The 17758-nt window shown below is 40.5% G+C and overlaps 1 protein-coding gene across 1 annotated transcript in view; it reads right to left on the bottom strand.

The window, feature by feature from the left end:
- The window catches only part of LOC126456767 (filamin-A), an 885319-nt gene that overhangs the window by 509706 nt on the left and 357855 nt on the right, over positions 1–17758 (bottom strand). The gene's annotated exons all lie outside the window — the stretch shown is intronic.

The following is a 17758-nucleotide window of genomic DNA, read 5'->3' as shown; positions in this document are numbered from 1 at the left end:
ATCTCAACCTTACTGTATCCATTTTCTCCGAATACATGTCTCGAATGCCACAATTCAAACTGTGTACTAACACATTTCGGACCACGTCTTCCTATACCGAAAGAGAGCAAAGACAAATGTCTGATGCTCATAGGGAAGCAGGTGTGACAGTCTCAAACGTGGTGCCAGACCCTCTGCCACCTTACGTCACTCAGTCCCTCATTGGCCAGACCTGCGACGAGATGCCCAACTCATCTGCCCTGTCGAGCATCTCTCTGTCCATCTGTGGAAGGTTCCAGATGCTCGTATCGCACCTACATTATCTCGTCAATAGTATACGGACACCTATCGGTGGACAGTAATACGGAGTGTGTCCACCCGTAATCTTTACGACAGCTCGAACTCTTCTGGAGACACTAAAAATGTCTGAATGCACGTGGAGGAAAGGCAGCCTATTCTTCAAGAGCTGAACCAAAAAAAGTAGTGATCACAGATGTTGAGGTCTTCAGCAAACTCATTGTTCTGACTCATTGTAAAAGTGTTTCATTGGTTTTAGGTCAGGACTCTGAGCAGGCCACTCCACTTCAGGAATGTTATTGTCTATAAAGCTTTGTCTCACAGATGTTCCTTTATAGCAGGGTGCACTGTCATACTTATACAATCATCATCTCTGAACTGTTCCTCTACTACAGGCAGTACACAATACTGTAAAATGTGTTCACATCCTTCTGTATTCAACATGTTCTTAGTTACAATAAAGGGACAACACCCTAACCACGAAAGACACCCCACACCATAAGACGAGCTGCTTCTTATTTCACCGTCGACTCTATACACGATGGCAAGCAATTTTCTCCAGGCACCCGCCAAAGTAAAACTGTTCTGTTGGACTACCACAGAGAATCCCATCATCAAGTCATCCACATCCAGTGGCATCACTCTTTTGACAACCTCGTGCATCATTTAGAACTGACTACAGAAATGTGTGGCTTATGAAGAGGAACTCCATTATTTTTAGCATCCTAAGCATAGTCAATGTGCTAATGGGACTGCTGGCAGTGCTTTGGATTTCAGAAGTGATTCCTTCCACTGATTTCATGTGATTTTTTACAACCACCCTCTGCAATGCCTGGCAGTCCTAGTCCATCAGCACACGAAGGCCTTCCTGGTATCAGTATAGCTGTGTTCGTTCCTTCACATTTCCACTTCACAGTCATATTACTGACAGTTGACTTAAGCAGCTTTAGAAGGTTTGAGATGTTCCTTACGGATTCGTTACTCAGGTGACATCTGACAACCAGTACACATTTGAAGTCACTGAGCTCTCCTGACCGACCCTGCTCCTTTACTGACGACAAAATATTCCCCCTGCCCTTTTAAACTGATGGGAACTTTTGATGTGACATCTTGTGGCCAATTCTGCATTACATAGGGGTGTCTAGGTATTTTTAATCATACAGAGCAGTACACTGTACCAGCCCCGGCAGTCGGGGGTTCTTTACTCCTCGTATCAATTGTGCAGTCAGCTATAAAAAGATCGAGTGTTTTATTCACAGTGATGTGACTTGTGAAGCAAAAAGATTTTATTCGGGTATGCCACTGTGAAAGACTGAGGACACATATCTTCCCTCTACAGTCAGAACACAATGCGCAGGGTGTGACTGTTACAAAAACTGCTGCAAAGGGATTCATATCTGGTGAGTTCTTTACCATTCTTATACAGCTGTGGGGACAAGGATGTAGTTTATCACTTTGCAATACTCGAGTATCACATTTGGACTGGTGCATTAGACAGAATTTTAATGAAGACTAGTCGTACCGTACTGACGTGGATACAACAGACGAGGTATTAGCTCGAGTTAATGGCAAAAATCTAAAACCTACTTGGCTGTCATCTATTTCTGGTGTAAAACTTTACACCATTTGAATGGTAGTGGGTAGATGTAGCTACAGCAGTACAACAGCATTTGAGTTTGTGCAAGACATTGTCTAAACAATGTAGCCAGATTGACTTGTGGAGGTGTCAACGTGAAGCACAACAAGGTCCACAAACAACACTTAATCTTTTCAACTGAGAACTGGACAATAGCATTGTTGCAGAACTGAGTAAAATGCCTAATTTTTCTCCCCAAAATGTATGCCAATACTGGATACTGTCAGAGAAACAGAGCAGTGGATTAGGTTTCTCTCACATTATGCATCTGAGGATGTCAGGCTACCAAGATGTTACCTAAGCCAACAAACTCTAACATTAACCAGACAGAATGACACGGCTTACGCTTATTATTTGACAATGAGGACTCGGTTGTCTTGCCATCCATAAAAAGGAAATGCCACTGTGGTTCTGAACACTAAAGACTACCACCTGAAGATGCAACATTTATGAGGGGACAATCTGTACTGGAAGGCCAGTCACGATCCGACACAGGCCGTCATCAGATAGATGGGGAAGGAGTTAATGGCCTCTAGTATGCCAGAGAAAGTGATGAATAAATTAATGCTGAGTGCCACCAGATGCACCGGACCTATGTATTGATAAAGACACATGAGAAATGTGCCTCTCTTATGCCCACCGTTTGTCCACCTAGTGAGCAGCAAAACATCTGGCAGGGTTATTACCAAACAAACTGGGACACTGCAAACAGCATTGTCATTCACAGTCATTAGTTGACACCTTCAGGAAAATTAACATAGTCCAAAATGACACAATGGTTAGTTTGAAATTGGTATCAGTTTTTACAAGGGTGCCGGTAAAAGAAACACTACATCTTTTAGCTGAACTGTTTTCACCTGGGATCATCAAGATTTACACCATGTTTAATGACAACGTACTTCTTCTATCACAAAAAATATGTTGAGTCAACATATGGCATAGCAATGGGATCCACTCTCTTTCTGGTCATCAGGAAGTACATCATGGAGCACTTTGAGGAGCAAGCTCTGAACTCTGTGATGTTGCATCCATTTTGCTTCCTAAGAAATGTAGGTGACACATTCCTGATATGGTCACACGGTGAAAATCCACTGCAGCAGTTCATCGATCATATTAACGGTGTCTATCCCTACATTAAATCTACTGCTGAGGTGGAGAGGAATGGTAAGAAACTGTTCTTGGATGTTTTACTTGAGTGAAGTGTATAGGAAACCGATGCACACTGACTGGTACTTGAATGCACACGGTTTTCACCATGACGTACACAGGAGAGTGACACTGAACATATTGGAACACAGGGCAAAGATTATTTCTGAAAGTGACCATCTACAATTTGAATTGCACCATTTGACACGTGTCTTCTGGGAAAATTGGTACAGCAAGGGAGACATTGATATTGCTTCCAGTTCTACTGATGAAAGACGTTGTACTGAGCACATCGACATATCGAACAGAGGGAAATTGGGAACTTGGCTGGGCTGAACATTATCTGAAAAACTGACATGAAATACAATTTACATCATGATATTGTGATTCCCTTATAATGGAGATTAGAATAAACTATAACAATTTTAACAATGACCAGGGGTACATAGGAAGCAGGGAACGAGGGTAGGCTCCATATATCAGATAAAAGTAAACACATACTCTCAATGCTTCTACGGAAGCAGGGTTGACAGTTTCAAATGTGATGCTGCCCCCGCATTCCACCCGACATAATTAGCTCTGCGGTGGGCCTCAACAGCTGTGATCTACCCAAGCTTGAGACACTTCATCCCCCTCTGGAAGGTTCCAGATGTTGTTATAAAACGAATGCAAGTGTAACATTGTGCCAGCCCTAGCAATCAGTGTTTCTTTACTCCTGATAATACGGCAAAGAGAGCTATCGAAATCTGGCATGTTTTGTTCAATGTGATGCAGCTTGTTTCTTTACTCCTGATAATACGGCAAAGAGAGCTATCGAAATCTGGCGTGTTTTGCTCAATGTGATGCAGCTTGAAAACTGAGAAGATTTTATTCTAGTTCCTGTACAAGTAGTTTATGACCTTTTGCTAACTGTGTTTTACTTCTACTGTCAGAATTTAAATGAATGTAGTCAAGTCAACAATGCCAAAAGCTTTCTCTTAATCTACAAATGTTACAAATGTAGATTTGCCTTTTTTTAAAAATATACCTTAAGTTGCTGGTTCAGTAATGCCCACATTTATCCAGAGCCTAAGCTGATCTTCCTGCTCTCATGAACCAGCAACCTCAGTTTATTATCCATTACCTACCCTCCTAAATAAAAGACACCAATAATTTCCTCCACAGACTCTCCACCAGGTGGACTGCTCATCACTGTCAATGCCACATCGCTCTACACTAACACCCCCAATGCCAGTGGCAGATACATATGGAGGGCACGTGGGCCATGCGGCCCCCTCTTGCAGGGCCGCCCGCATTGCCACCCGCACCACCCTTGCCAGTCGACCCGCACGCTGTTCATTCATTACTTTTGTCGGTCGAGTTGACCAAATCGAGTTATCAAGTAGTTGTACTTTCCTATGTAGCACGTGTGTCCACATCATCATATTTTACACATTTCTGTCTGCCACATAGATAGCTAACACGTTCCTAGAAGAAAAGTTGCGGCCATTCTAATGATCTCAATACGTTATTCTGTCTGGTATTTGTTCGAGGAAAGTGATGAATATTCTACTGTTTTCTTGTACAGAGAACTTTTGATGTTATAAATATGGACTATTCTTTGAATAGGAAGCTAGTTTACATTCAGAAGTAGAAATATTAAGACTGAAGAATGAATAAGTAAAAAGTTCTTGTTGTAGCAAGTGCAAGTGTGAAGATCAGTCAAGAATGAGAGTGATCAGTTGATTGTGAAGTATTAATAATAGTAATCCATATTATAATAAAAATTGTTTCCCATACCTAACTCATAATACGAGTTAGGTATGGGAAACTACTGACATGTATATCTCCAGTTAAAGTGACTTTCATGAAGTATCCTATAAAGGCATTGTTACTATATAGGCCCTCTATTGAATGCACTAGAAAGGAATGGAATCAACAATACAAGTTCACAACATATAAATTGCTGGATGACATCATCTTTGGAAACTCGCTCTTATATTATATGTCATAAGGTACATACTCGCTTGTCACTTTCACAGCAGATATTTGTTCACACTCCATAAAAGTCTGGAAGTGAACACTCTGGCAGAAAATGTTCTTGAATCAACCGAGCCACATATATAAGGGAAGCAGAGTCACTTCCAGGTAGTCATTTTGAAAGCTACATTCATCACGATAACATGGAAGCAATAAGAAGGTAACAACTGTGATTATTGGCTATTACTATGGACTTCAGTCAGTGTTGTGATTAGTGATATTAGAAATACACGAAGTGTGACCGTGTGTGTTTTAGTGCTGAGTGTACTAGTGTTGCATTTTTCGGTGTGAATAAAGTGTTTATTCGAGAATAACTGGCATTTAATTTACCTATGTCATAACAGTATAATAAAATGCATCATTATGTAATGAGAAAAAGAAAAGTAGAAACATCTGAAGATTCTGGTCACCATTCAGCCATAAAAATGCCACCAGATGTACAAGCAGAGCCGAGCACTTCATTGAAAGTTCCACAGCAAAGTTCATTGACTGATTCCTTTAATCCCACGGATATTGCCAATTATTTGGATATAGTAACATTAGGAAATATTAGTGATGATATAAAATACAAGCTTCTCACAGCTCCAAGGAAACCTGAAAAAGGTTCTATCTTTCCTACTTCTGACAAGGGGAAGGCCTCAGACACAGCCAATCGTTTCGGCTCAGATTTGGCAGGTCGCTTGCGTAGAACCTAAAACAAAGGACTCTAAGATATTTTGGGTCAACACCCCCGCGTTTTTGAGAAAATCACCCCTAAAGGTTATGATGAGCAATAGACTCAAAACTGGACAGATCGATAGATAATTGTAAATAGAGCATTTTTCACCATCGGGTATGGGATCCGCAATCGCATACCTTTCCAGAAATCGAGGTAAGAAACTTTTACAACCGCTGCTTCTGTACCCACGTGGTAAATGCCTTTCGCCGACAGCAATGATAGCGTCGCCGGCACGGTAGCTAAGCGTGCTCAGTCAGATTGCTGGCTGGTCTCTGTAATAAAAAAACTGAGTGAACAGATCAACAACGAATTCAACAGATGTCATGTGACGTCTGCTATGACAAAATACAATGAACCAAAAAAAAAAAAAAAAAATACCACACTGGCAAAGGGAATCTGAGAACCCAGGTTCAAATCTCGAAGAAACCTAGCTGATGTTCTTCTTTTCGTTTGTATTTTTCCATATCTCAATTGATAGGGATAGGAGGGTTAATAAGGTAAGTAAATCAATAAGAAGTGATAATAATAAGGTAGGTAAACTAATTTCCCAAACGCCGTGAGTTAGTAAAGTATTAAACTTTTAACCTTTGTCACATGAAAACAACTCCGAGTAAGAGTGCTGCAAATTCCTCATGAGGGGTCACAGATAGCCAACCGCACAATGCTTGTTTACAGCAAGACACAGAACAGAATGCATGCGGGGAGAGTTATCTTTTCCTGGTTGCCTCTTTGTCATATCGTAGTTGTGAACCGGTAAGAGTGAAGGTGTCCAGCACGAGCATTATAGAAGTCAAATGGAAAGAGTTGTTTTCCGTCACTAGGCTGCCGCAAACCTCACGGATGCATGTAGTCATTTTTCCATCGTTAATGCACTGAATGAAATATGTTTTGTGGATGAATAGTGTGTTCTTCCATAAGTGACAAATGACGAATACTGTATGTAGTTTGTAGTAATTAGCTCATCTGTTTATGCCGTAGTAACTAGTTATTGTTTGTTGTGTCATATCTTTCAGGTGCATAATCTGAATAATGGAGGATGTACACCCTTCGAATAGCGCTGTAATATATAGTTGGGAGCCTGTCACAGACGATGGCAAGCGGGATGTTACCAATGCTGTGTTTTGGTTTGTAAAAGTGTTGCAAGACAGATGAATTATCAATGCACTACAGAAAGCAGGCAGTTCTGTTTCTTGGTGTTTCAGATTGATAGGAGCGTCTATCGTCGAGCAATATTTGGAGCTGATGAACGAAATTACTTTTGTTGATACTGAAGTACTATACCATGAAGGCAAAGCAGAAAGTTATTCAGTGGAAGATATCCTGACTGGTCAATCGCAAAATGGTCATAACACTTTTGAAATCTCCACGTCACTGGGAATATGTGCTTCATCTGTTCCCTATGAGTATTAGGAACCGGTTACTATACTCCTTGAGGTAAAAGTAAAGGCGGTAGCACTAGCCAGGAATCATCCAAATTGGAACTTACAAACACTGCAAAAGATTGGAGCAACAACAGCCCTGAAAAGGAAGACAGACCTGAAATTGTGGAAAAGTGATATCGTTAAAGGAGAGACAAGATACGATAAATACCAGGCGATAAATAAGTGGACATACGACCGATTTGTCAAATCTCATTGTCGTAATGAGAATATTTCAGGTGTGGGCTGCACGTGCAGCGCTTCAGTATACGGCCAACAAGGATTTCATGTTTGCTGCAACATTATCTTGCTGCAACATTATCTTTGGCAATAAATTTCAAATCGGAGTATAAAATTCGTCAACAGCACGTCACTAAATACTTCTCTCATAAGATAAATATAGAAGATATACAGAAAGTGGTGGCTCTTTTCAGCACACAAACGGTGTCACTTATGACCGGTTTTAATCGTGATTACCTGATCAACAATGATCAAACAGGATGCGAGTATTGGGTGAACATTCAACTCATGTTATTGCATAATGTTGGTAGTAAAAACAAACTAACTCGTTTGTACATGGCGCAATATGCCATCACAGCCTCTGGAAAAGTGTTGCATAAGGTTTTCCTGTGTTTACAAGAAACGAATGTTACATTTGGTCCTCAGGTTATAGAAGAGGTCAAGCATTTAACCGACTAGTTCAAAAATGTGTACATTAGCTGCTCCAAATCCGGGAAACTGACAAATTCGATTTACAGAACATTTCTTGACAATGTTTTAAAACCATACATTTCTGATAATAAGTTTTGTCTAATATTGGATTCCAGGAGTGGACAAATTAATACTACAATATATGACACAATGTTTATCGATGGCAAGGGTCATCCAATGTACACAGTAAAAGTAATACCGCCAAACTGCACACCTCTGTGCCAGCCATGTGATGTTTATTTCTATCGTCAGGTTAAAAACTGTATTTACAGGCTTCAGAATTGCAGTGTGCTTCTGGAAACCCAGTGGGAAATGCACAACCGCATGGGTCCCATAAGTATTCACAGCATAATTCATAACCAACTTTCAGCACCGATTTTTCCGGCTATGATATCATATGCGTGGTATGCATCAAAATTAATTACCGAAAGAGACATTTTTAAATGTAAACCAAGTTTGTTTTCTGCCGACTCTTCAGAAGGAACAGTGTAGCTGTCAAAAGATTGCATTCATTAGATGTTCTTGGTGCCATGAGTATATTTGTTTCGAATGTTTATATGACAAGTACCATCCATCCAGTTGTTGGAAGTAAAGTGAGGACATGTAACAGTGACTGGAAGAGCCATTGAAAAGTGACTTGGAGTATCATTTTAGTTGTTTACTATCCCAAGAGGTTTCAGAAATTTATTTGCCTAGCTTATTATTATCACTTTTATTGATTTACTTACCTTATTGACCCTCCTATCCCTATCAATACAAAGGGAAAGAAGAACATCCGCTAGGTTTCTTCGAGATTTGAACCTGGGTTCTCCGATGCCCTTTGCCATTGCACTATTTTTTATTTCATCGTAGCGGACGTCACATGACATCCATTGAATTTGTTGTTGATCTTTTCACTCAGTTTTTTTATTACAGAGACCAGCTAGCAATCTGACTGAGCATGCTGAGCTACCATGCCGGTGAAGCTATCGTTGCTGTCGGCGAAAGGCGTCTACCACGTGGGTACAGAAGCGGCAGTTGTAAAAGTTTCTTACCTCAATTTCTGGAAAAGTACGTGATTGCGGAACCCATGCCCGATGGTGAAAAATGCTCTATTTACAATTATCTATCGACCGTCCAATTTTGAGTCTATCGCTCGTCATAACTTTTAGGGGTGATTTTCTCAAAATTGCGGGGGTGTTGACCCAAAATATCTTAGAGCCCTTTATTTTAGGTTGTATACAAGCGACCTGCCAAACTTGAGCCTAATCGGTTGGCCGTGTCTGAGGCCTTCCCCTTGTGAGCATAACAAGAGGGGACATGTTGAATGCAGACAAATGTACGATAATCACTCTGAATAGTATCCGTGGCTGGTGTTCTCACAAGTTAAACCACTAACAAAGTCTGCCAAACTTATTTGTTTACATGCCACGTTCTGTAAGACCAAATTGAGGAGCAAATATCCAAGTTTGTGGAACATGCCAGTACGTGAAACTACAACATAAAAGTAATAACAGATAAAAATAAAGTGTTTATGAGCCCAAAAAATGTCAAGCCATAAGTTTAAGTAAACACAAACAAAAATACAACAAGAATCAGATTAATTTTTCAAGGAATTCCTTGACAGAATAGAAAGAGTGATCCATGAGGAAACTCTTCAGTTTCAATTTGAAAATGAATGGATTACTGCTAAGTTTTTTGAATTCTAGTGGTAGATTATTGAAAATGGATGCAGCAGTATACTGCAGAACTTTCTGCACAAGAGTTAAAGAAGTCCGATCCAAATACAGGTTTGATTTCTGCCGAGTATTAACCGTGTGAAAGCTGCTTATTCGTGGGAATAAGCTAATATTGTTAACAAGAAATGACAGTAAGGAATATATATATATTGAGAGACCAATGTCAAAATACCCAAACTCATGAATGGGAAGAGTTATCCCAAAATATAATACCATATAACCTAAGCGAATTAAAATAAGTAAAATAGCCTAATTTTCATGCCGAATGATGACATCAAGTCTTTGAACAAGATCCTGAAAGTGGGCTTTCCATGACAGTTTCTATCTATCTGAACACCTATAAATGCTTCACTAATCATAAGCCCATTCTGTGAAATTAAAACGTCAAGATTTGTTGAATTGTGTATTAGAAACTGTAAAAACTGAGTCTTACTGTGATTTAGCATTAGTTTATTTTCTACAAGTCATGAACTTATGTCACAAACTGCACTATTTGAAACTGGGCCAGTGTTGTACACAACATCCTTTACTACCAAGTTAGTGTCATCAGAAATTTTAGAGTTACCCATAGTACTAGAGGGCAAATCATTTTTATAAATAAGGAACAGGATTGGCCCCAACACTGATCCCTGGGGCACCTCGCACTTGACTGTACCCTGCTCAGACCCCACATCACAGCCATTCTCAACACTGCAAATAATGACCTTTTGCTGTCTGTTGCTAAAGTAAGAGGTGAACCATTTGTGAGCTACTCCCCGTATTCCATAATGGCCAACGTCTGGAGCAATATTTTGTGATCAACACAATCAAACACCTTAATTAAATCAAAAAATATGTCTAGCATTCAAAACTTTTTGTTTAACCCATCCAGTACCTCACAGAGTAAACAGAAGACAGTATTTCCAGTTGTTAAAGGACTTCTAAAGACAAACTGTACATTTCATAGCAAATCGTGTGATCTAAAATGATTACTTATCCTTACACACATACCCTTTTCAATAACTTTAGCAAACACTGATAAAGCAGCGTTACTAGTGAGTACTTTAATCATTCAGGAAACTGAGCATTCCTAAAGGAAAAATTACAAATATGGCTAAGTACAGGGCTAACATGTGCAGCACAGTACTTTAATATTCTGCTAGGCATTCCATCATACCATGAGAGTCCTTAGTCTTCACTGATTTAATTATTGACTCAATCTCCCTCTCGTCTGTATCACAGAGGTGTATTTCAGACATCAATCTTGGAAAGGCATTTGCCAAGAGAGTTTATGATTCCCTGTAGAAACTAAATTTTTATTTAATTCACCAGCAATGCTCAGAAAATGATTGTTAAATGCTGTACATATATCTGATTTATCAGAAACAGAAATAATTTTACTGCAAACTGACTTTATATCATCGACCTTGTGCTACTGACCAGACTTTTCCTTCACAACTGACCATATGGTTTTAATTTTATCCTGTGAATTAGCGATTCTATTTGCATACCACATACTCTTTGTCTTATTAATAACATTTTTAATCACCTTACCTGTTTGTAATGAGCTACTGTAGCTTCTAACATTTTCATACAATTCCCACTTTGTTCTACATAATGTCCTTGTCCCACTAGTCAACCATCCATGCAGCCTTTTACTGCTAGTACCCCATTTAGAACATTCTAATGGAAAGAAACTCTCAAAGAGCATGAGAAATGTGTTAAGGAAAGCATTACATTTATCATCTATGTTATTGCACTATAAACATCCCGCCACTCTTGTTACTTGACAAGGTTTAAAAAACTCTCTATCGTCGTTGGATTAACTTTCCTACATAGTTTGCAATTACATGTGACATTTGTTTGAGAACAAAAGCCTTTTAGTGTTAAAATTTCTGCATCATGGTCTGAAAGGCCATTCACCCTGTTACTAACAGAATGCCCATCTAGCAATGAAGAAAGAATAAAAATATTGTCTATGGCTGTGCTACTGTTCCCCTGCACCCTAGTTGGAAAAAACACAGTCTGCATCACATCTTGTGAATTTAGGAAATCTACCAAGATCCTTTTTCTTGAACCATGATCTACAAAATTAATAATGAAGTCACCACACATAACTAATTTCTGGTACTTTCTATACAATGAATCAAGAACCCTCTCTAGCTTGAGCAGAAATGCTCTAAGGTCAAAGTTAGGGGACCTATGAACAACAAAAATTAGAAGTTTAGTTTCACTAAATTCAACTGCCCCTGCACAACATTCAAATATCTGTTCAGTGCAGTGCCATGATAGGCTATGGACTCAAAGGGAATACTGTTTTTTACGTACATGGCCACTCTCCCACCCCGCATGGAACCCCTTGAGAAACAGCCAGCTAATCCTGGTAAAGCAAGCCTCTGAACTGTCAAATTATTTACTTAATGGTAAAGATTGTGACCTTGAGATCCACTCTCAGCTCAAGTACCACATTGAAGCATAAACACATGCAAAATTATTTTTGGTGACATGAGACAACCGTGAACTTGACACCATAAATCAGTTGTCAAGACAGAGAATGGAAAGCATTAGAGAAAACAGAGACCGTCTTGTACCTATAATAAAAACAATCATATTTCATGGAAAGCAAAATATTCCTCTGCGGGGGCATAGATATGGTGGGAGTCTATTAGAAAACGAAAATGATCGTGAAAGTATAGCGAGTAATGAGGGAAACTTTAGAGCTCTTCTAAGATTTACACAGCGCACATTGCCCAACTAAGCTTAACTGCAAGATATGTTGATGGTGATGGCAAATAACATGAAAGATTATTGGGTTTCATTGACATCCATGAACACAATGGTTGTAGTGGAAATATTGATGATGAACCTCAAGTGAGTCAAGATGAAGAGCATAGTGTTACTGGTGAAGTATTAGATACTACAATTGTAAGGAGAATGGGAAGCCTTTCTCTGTCACTGAAGAACTACTGTGTGGGTACAGGCTATGATGGTTTTTCAGTTAATATGTCAAAATTGAAAGGAACTGAGGCTACAATAAAAAAAGAAAGCAATCAACATGCAAGTAGTGCAGGTCAAAGTCATTAACTCAGTCTCGCTGTCTCTCGCAGCTGCAAAGTTACAAGTGTGAGAAACTCACTTGATACTATTGAAGAAGTAGTAATGTTCTTTACAGCATTAGCAAGCGGTTTGCAATTTGAAGAGTCACCTAGAACACATGCTGCAGTCACATTTTCAAACAACAGCTGATCTCGGAACAGCCTGCAAAGTTCTTAAAGGAAGACAGTGTTGGGGGGATACAACAACAGCTGCCAAAGCCAATATTCTCCTCCAAGCTCTCTAATTGTGAGTTTACTATCACTCTGTTTACACTGAGTGACATTCTGAGCATAACATATCCAGTCAGCAAAATTTTAGAGGACCCTAGCTTGGACGTCACAATGGCAACAGCAAAATTAGATTCGACACTTAAGATGTATGACGGCATGAAAGCTAATGCTGATAGCCACTTTACTCATGTTGTTGAAGAGGTGAAGGCAGTTATGGAAGAGTTAGATGTGGAGATGAGTGTTCCTTATCTTACAGGCAGACAAAGACACAGGGAAAACTGTGATCATAATGATAATGCTATGACATATTGGATAAGGACTGTTTTTATTCCAACACAACTGACACGAGAGAACATTTCGCTGAAGAAAATATTTATCATTTAAAATTCAACATACTTTTGCCCTCACAACTACTGAAACATGAAAGTAAGGATCTGGTACACAAACTGAATCAATGCTTGACTGAGCTACTATTCTTTGAAGAAGAATCACTTTTTCTGATTAAAAAGAGGCCAATGGGAGGGATTCTTCAATACAAGCAAATGAGCATAAACACCCTTAATGGTCATGATTCCATTATGCAAGTGTTGTCTGTTTGTCCTAGATCTGACAATTCTACTTTGAACACACTTTGCAAAATATTTGTTTGTCTACCTGCATCTAATGCTACAATAGGAAGAAATTTTTCAACATTGCAGTGTACAAACACATTGCTCAGGTTGACAATGAAGGAGGATTGACTTAATGGCTTAGCTCTGTTGAACACTCACCCTGATGTTGAGTGCCCTATTGATGAAGTAATTAATCAATTTTCCAGGAGGAATAGGCACATAGAATTCATCATTTAAGGAAGAGAACCACAGCTGTAACTTTTTTGTATCATAAGATGGCATTTTCTTGTGTATGAGTAGAATCAGTTTAAATAAAACTTTCTTAAAATTTTGCATGTCACTTGATTATTTTTTATTATGGTAAAAGTAAAGGTAGTTCAAGATTTGTTTAGCACTCCCTCTTTGAGGTTTTTCTGTATCTGCCACTGCCCAATGTTGCTATTCAATACTACCTTCCTTAATGCCTAACTGACTCCAAATTTACAATCTTCTTCCTGGTAATCATGACAGCTATATCCTCACCCACAATTACTTTTCCTTTGAAAGAATTGCCTACAGCTAAATCCAGGGTTCAGCAATGGGCACCTGCATGAACACATTGTATGCCAGCCTAATCATCCAGAATCCCAAAACCCTCCCCTGGTTCAGATTCATTATAGAATCCTCGTGATCTGGACCTGGTTCCTCCAGAAACTCAACACTTCACCTCAATTCATTTCACCTGGTCCTCTTCAACCCAATGGCTACCTTCCTAGATGTTGCCCTCTACCTCAAGGATGGCTACAACACTACCTCTGTTCACATTATACCTGCCAATCATCAACAGTGCCTCCACTTCGAGAGCTGCCACCCATTCCATACCAAGAAATCCTTTCTATACAGCCTAATTTACCAGAATCATCACATCTGTAGTAGAGAGCAGTCCCTCTCCAAAAATGCCAAGGGTCTCACTGATATCATTACAGACTTAAATTACCCTCTCAATGTTGTTCTGATATAGAGTTACTGTGCCTTGTCTCTCCAATTTGCTACCAGCTCCCATGACCCACTGTCCAGCCACAAAGGAGCACTGCTCTCGTGACTCATTACCACCTCAGAGTGGAACAACTGAAACACGTTCTCTGACAGGGTTTTGACTACCTCTCGCCATGCCCTAATGTGAGGAATATTGTACCCATTATCCTCACCACCCTGTGGTATTGCCCACTCATCGTACTTATGCAATATCCTTATCCATCCCTACTCCACCTCTGCTCCCAACCCTTTGCTTCACGACTCATATCCCGGAACCAGCCTGTGCTATACATCTGCCACCACTACCTACTCCAGTCCTGTTACAGATGTCTCCTATCCCATCAAGGACAAGACTAACAGTAAAGGAATCATGTAATTTACAAACTAAGCTGCAACCACTGTGCTGCTTTCTACATAGCATGACAACTAACAGCCTGTGTGACACATGAATGGCTGCTGCCAAACTGTGTCCAAGCTACAGTTGTGCTGAACACTCCGCCAAACATGATGGGCCTCCCTTCAATAACTACTTCGCAGCCTGCACCAACTGAATCCTTCCTGCCAACAACAGCTTTTCTGAACTGCATCAGTGGGAACTCGCCCTACAATCCCCTCAAATGGCCTGACCATCAAATTACCCATCTCTGGCAGCAACCTCTCCTTGCACAATGTCTTCTACCTGTTTAAATTCTGTCTGTTAATAGCCCTCAGGAATCTAGTCTTGCATAACCATATTAACCAGTCCCAAACCTCCTTGCAATACTGCCTCTCCCTCTGTCAAATTCTCCTGTTCTGCAATACCTCATTTCTGCATCACATCTTCAAGATTGAAACTCTTCCTCTCCAGGAACTGGAGCAGTGTGCACTATGGCACCTCAAAAAACTCACTGACCAATTCACTTCCTACTCCCATCTTAGACTGCCACTATCTACCAACTCTAAAAGAGCCACCAAAGCTCCCCTGCATTCCCTCATAGCTGACAACCCCTCTGTTGCAGACCTACTACATTTACCTCACCCTCAGGAACTCCTCCCACAACCACACAGAATCCAGATTTGAAACAAAGTCATGAATCTGTCCTCCAAAAGGCACAATCGCACAGAAGTATCAGTCCTTTCCAAAGGGCTTCCATATTGCCCCACTCCCAAATTCAATCATGCTGGACTAGTTAAAGACCTTCTCACCTTCTCCCAGTCCCTACTGTGGAAAAACCTTTTTGCTACCAATCCTATCACTCATACTCCATCCAAAACAAATATAGAACACTGACTGACTCAGTTCACTCTTCCACCCCATCATAACCCACCCTCACTGCCCCCAAATGAGCCCCTCTTAACTTTTCAGAATTGTATAATCTTGAACCTTACCTCACAATCATTCGCCAAATACCTCAACATGGAAATCAACATTACATCTGCAAAAAGAACTGCAAATACACAATCTAAAAACTGATCTCAAACTTATAGTCCTACCTGCTGACAATGGCTACACCATTGTGGTTGTGAATCACCAGAATCACCTGGTGAAGGGACTCCACCAGCTGTCACAATCATCCAAGTCCAGAAATCCAGCAGGATCTCCTGTCCCTCCTCAAATTCTTATGCGCATTCCACAACTTCTCCTCTGGCTCCATATCTCCCCTCACACTTACAACTCCCCAAGCTCCTACAGACTACATGCTTCCTGAAGTACATAAATCCAGACACCCAGGATGCCCCATTCTAGCCAGTTACTGTGCCCCCACAGAGTGAGGCTACCAACCACCAACAATATCTCCACCACATCAACTGCCACCCATTCCATACCAATAAGTCCCTTTCATACAGCCTAGCCACCCAAGGTTGCCACATAAAATATTCTAAAGGTCTCACTGTGGTCTTTGTAGAGTGAAATTACACTCCTAACACTCCTTTGTCTGCCTCTGCTCCGCCACTGCTCACAACCACTTGCTTCAGGGCTCATATCCCTGTAAAAGTGTAAGATGCAGACCTATTCCATACACCCCCACCCCCCTTCTCCTCGTTACCACCTACCACCCACTTTAATCCTGTTACAGACATCTCATATCCCGTGAAAGACAGCAGCCATGTGATCTACAAACTAAGTTGCGACTGCTTTGTTGCCCTTCCACATGGGCATGACAACTAAAAATTTGTCTGTCTGCATGAATGACATCTGAACCACCCAACTGCTGAACATGTTGCCAAACTTGATGCACTTCACTTCAATGACTGCTTCACAGCCTATGCCATCAACATCCTTCCTACCCAGCTTTCCTCGACTGTGCAGGTGGTAATTCTGCCTACAACACATCCTCTGTTCCCTGCAACCCCCTGGCGACAACCTTCGCTAGTCCCAATCCTCCACCTAACTATCCCTTCCCTGCTCCCACTAGCGTTTTTCCAATCTTTACTCCTCTCTCCTTCCTTCCCACAGCACAGTGTCCAGGCTCTGCATTCAGTGGCCCTATCCTGGCTGCACCACGTCCCTGCATGCTCACACAGGCAGTACAACACCTTGCCCTACTCCTACCCTGTTATCCCTCTGCCTACTTGCCTGATGATTCCTTCTTACCCCCACCACCCATCCTGAATTGCTGCTCACATCAGACACAGTTCAAGTTCACAGTCAGGCTACAGTGATTGAAAACAGTGGCCACGTGTGTGTGCATTGTGCTTGTGTAATGTGTGTTCTTTTTATTACGCCTGTTGCGACTCAACACCTCCCCTTTGTGTTGAGTAGCCCTCTACATATTCCTTTCCCCTTTTAACTTTCCCTTCTTTGCTTAGTACAGGATTGTCGTCTGAACTCTTGACATTGAAAGAGATGCTTCTTTTCTCCCCAAAGATCTCTTTGATTTTTCTACAGGTGGTATCTATCTTTTCCCTAGTTATGTATGCTTCTACAACCTTACATTTGTTTTCTAGCTCTTTGTGGTAAGACATTCCACACTTTCTGTCAATCTCATTTTTATGTATCTTTACTCCTTTTTTCCTGCTACATTTTCATATTTAATATAGGATCAAACAACCAGAGTTATCTCAGTTTACACCAAGCTTTCACAAATTTCACACGGCATGTAGTCTGTAACAATACTGGGTCTACAAAAATGATAGTTCTCCAAGAAAAAGTTTAACAAGAGAGACATAAAGAGAGACAACGTGCAACAATAACAAAAGGTTGAT

The sequence above is a fragment of the Schistocerca serialis genome, chromosome 2 (assembly GCF_023864345.2).
Source record: "Schistocerca serialis cubense isolate TAMUIC-IGC-003099 chromosome 2, iqSchSeri2.2, whole genome shotgun sequence".
In the NCBI taxonomy this organism is placed as follows: domain Eukaryota; kingdom Metazoa; phylum Arthropoda; class Insecta; order Orthoptera; family Acrididae; genus Schistocerca; species Schistocerca serialis.
The sequence above is the reverse complement of the archived record's forward strand: the minus strand, read 5'-3'. Positions and strand labels throughout refer to the sequence as shown.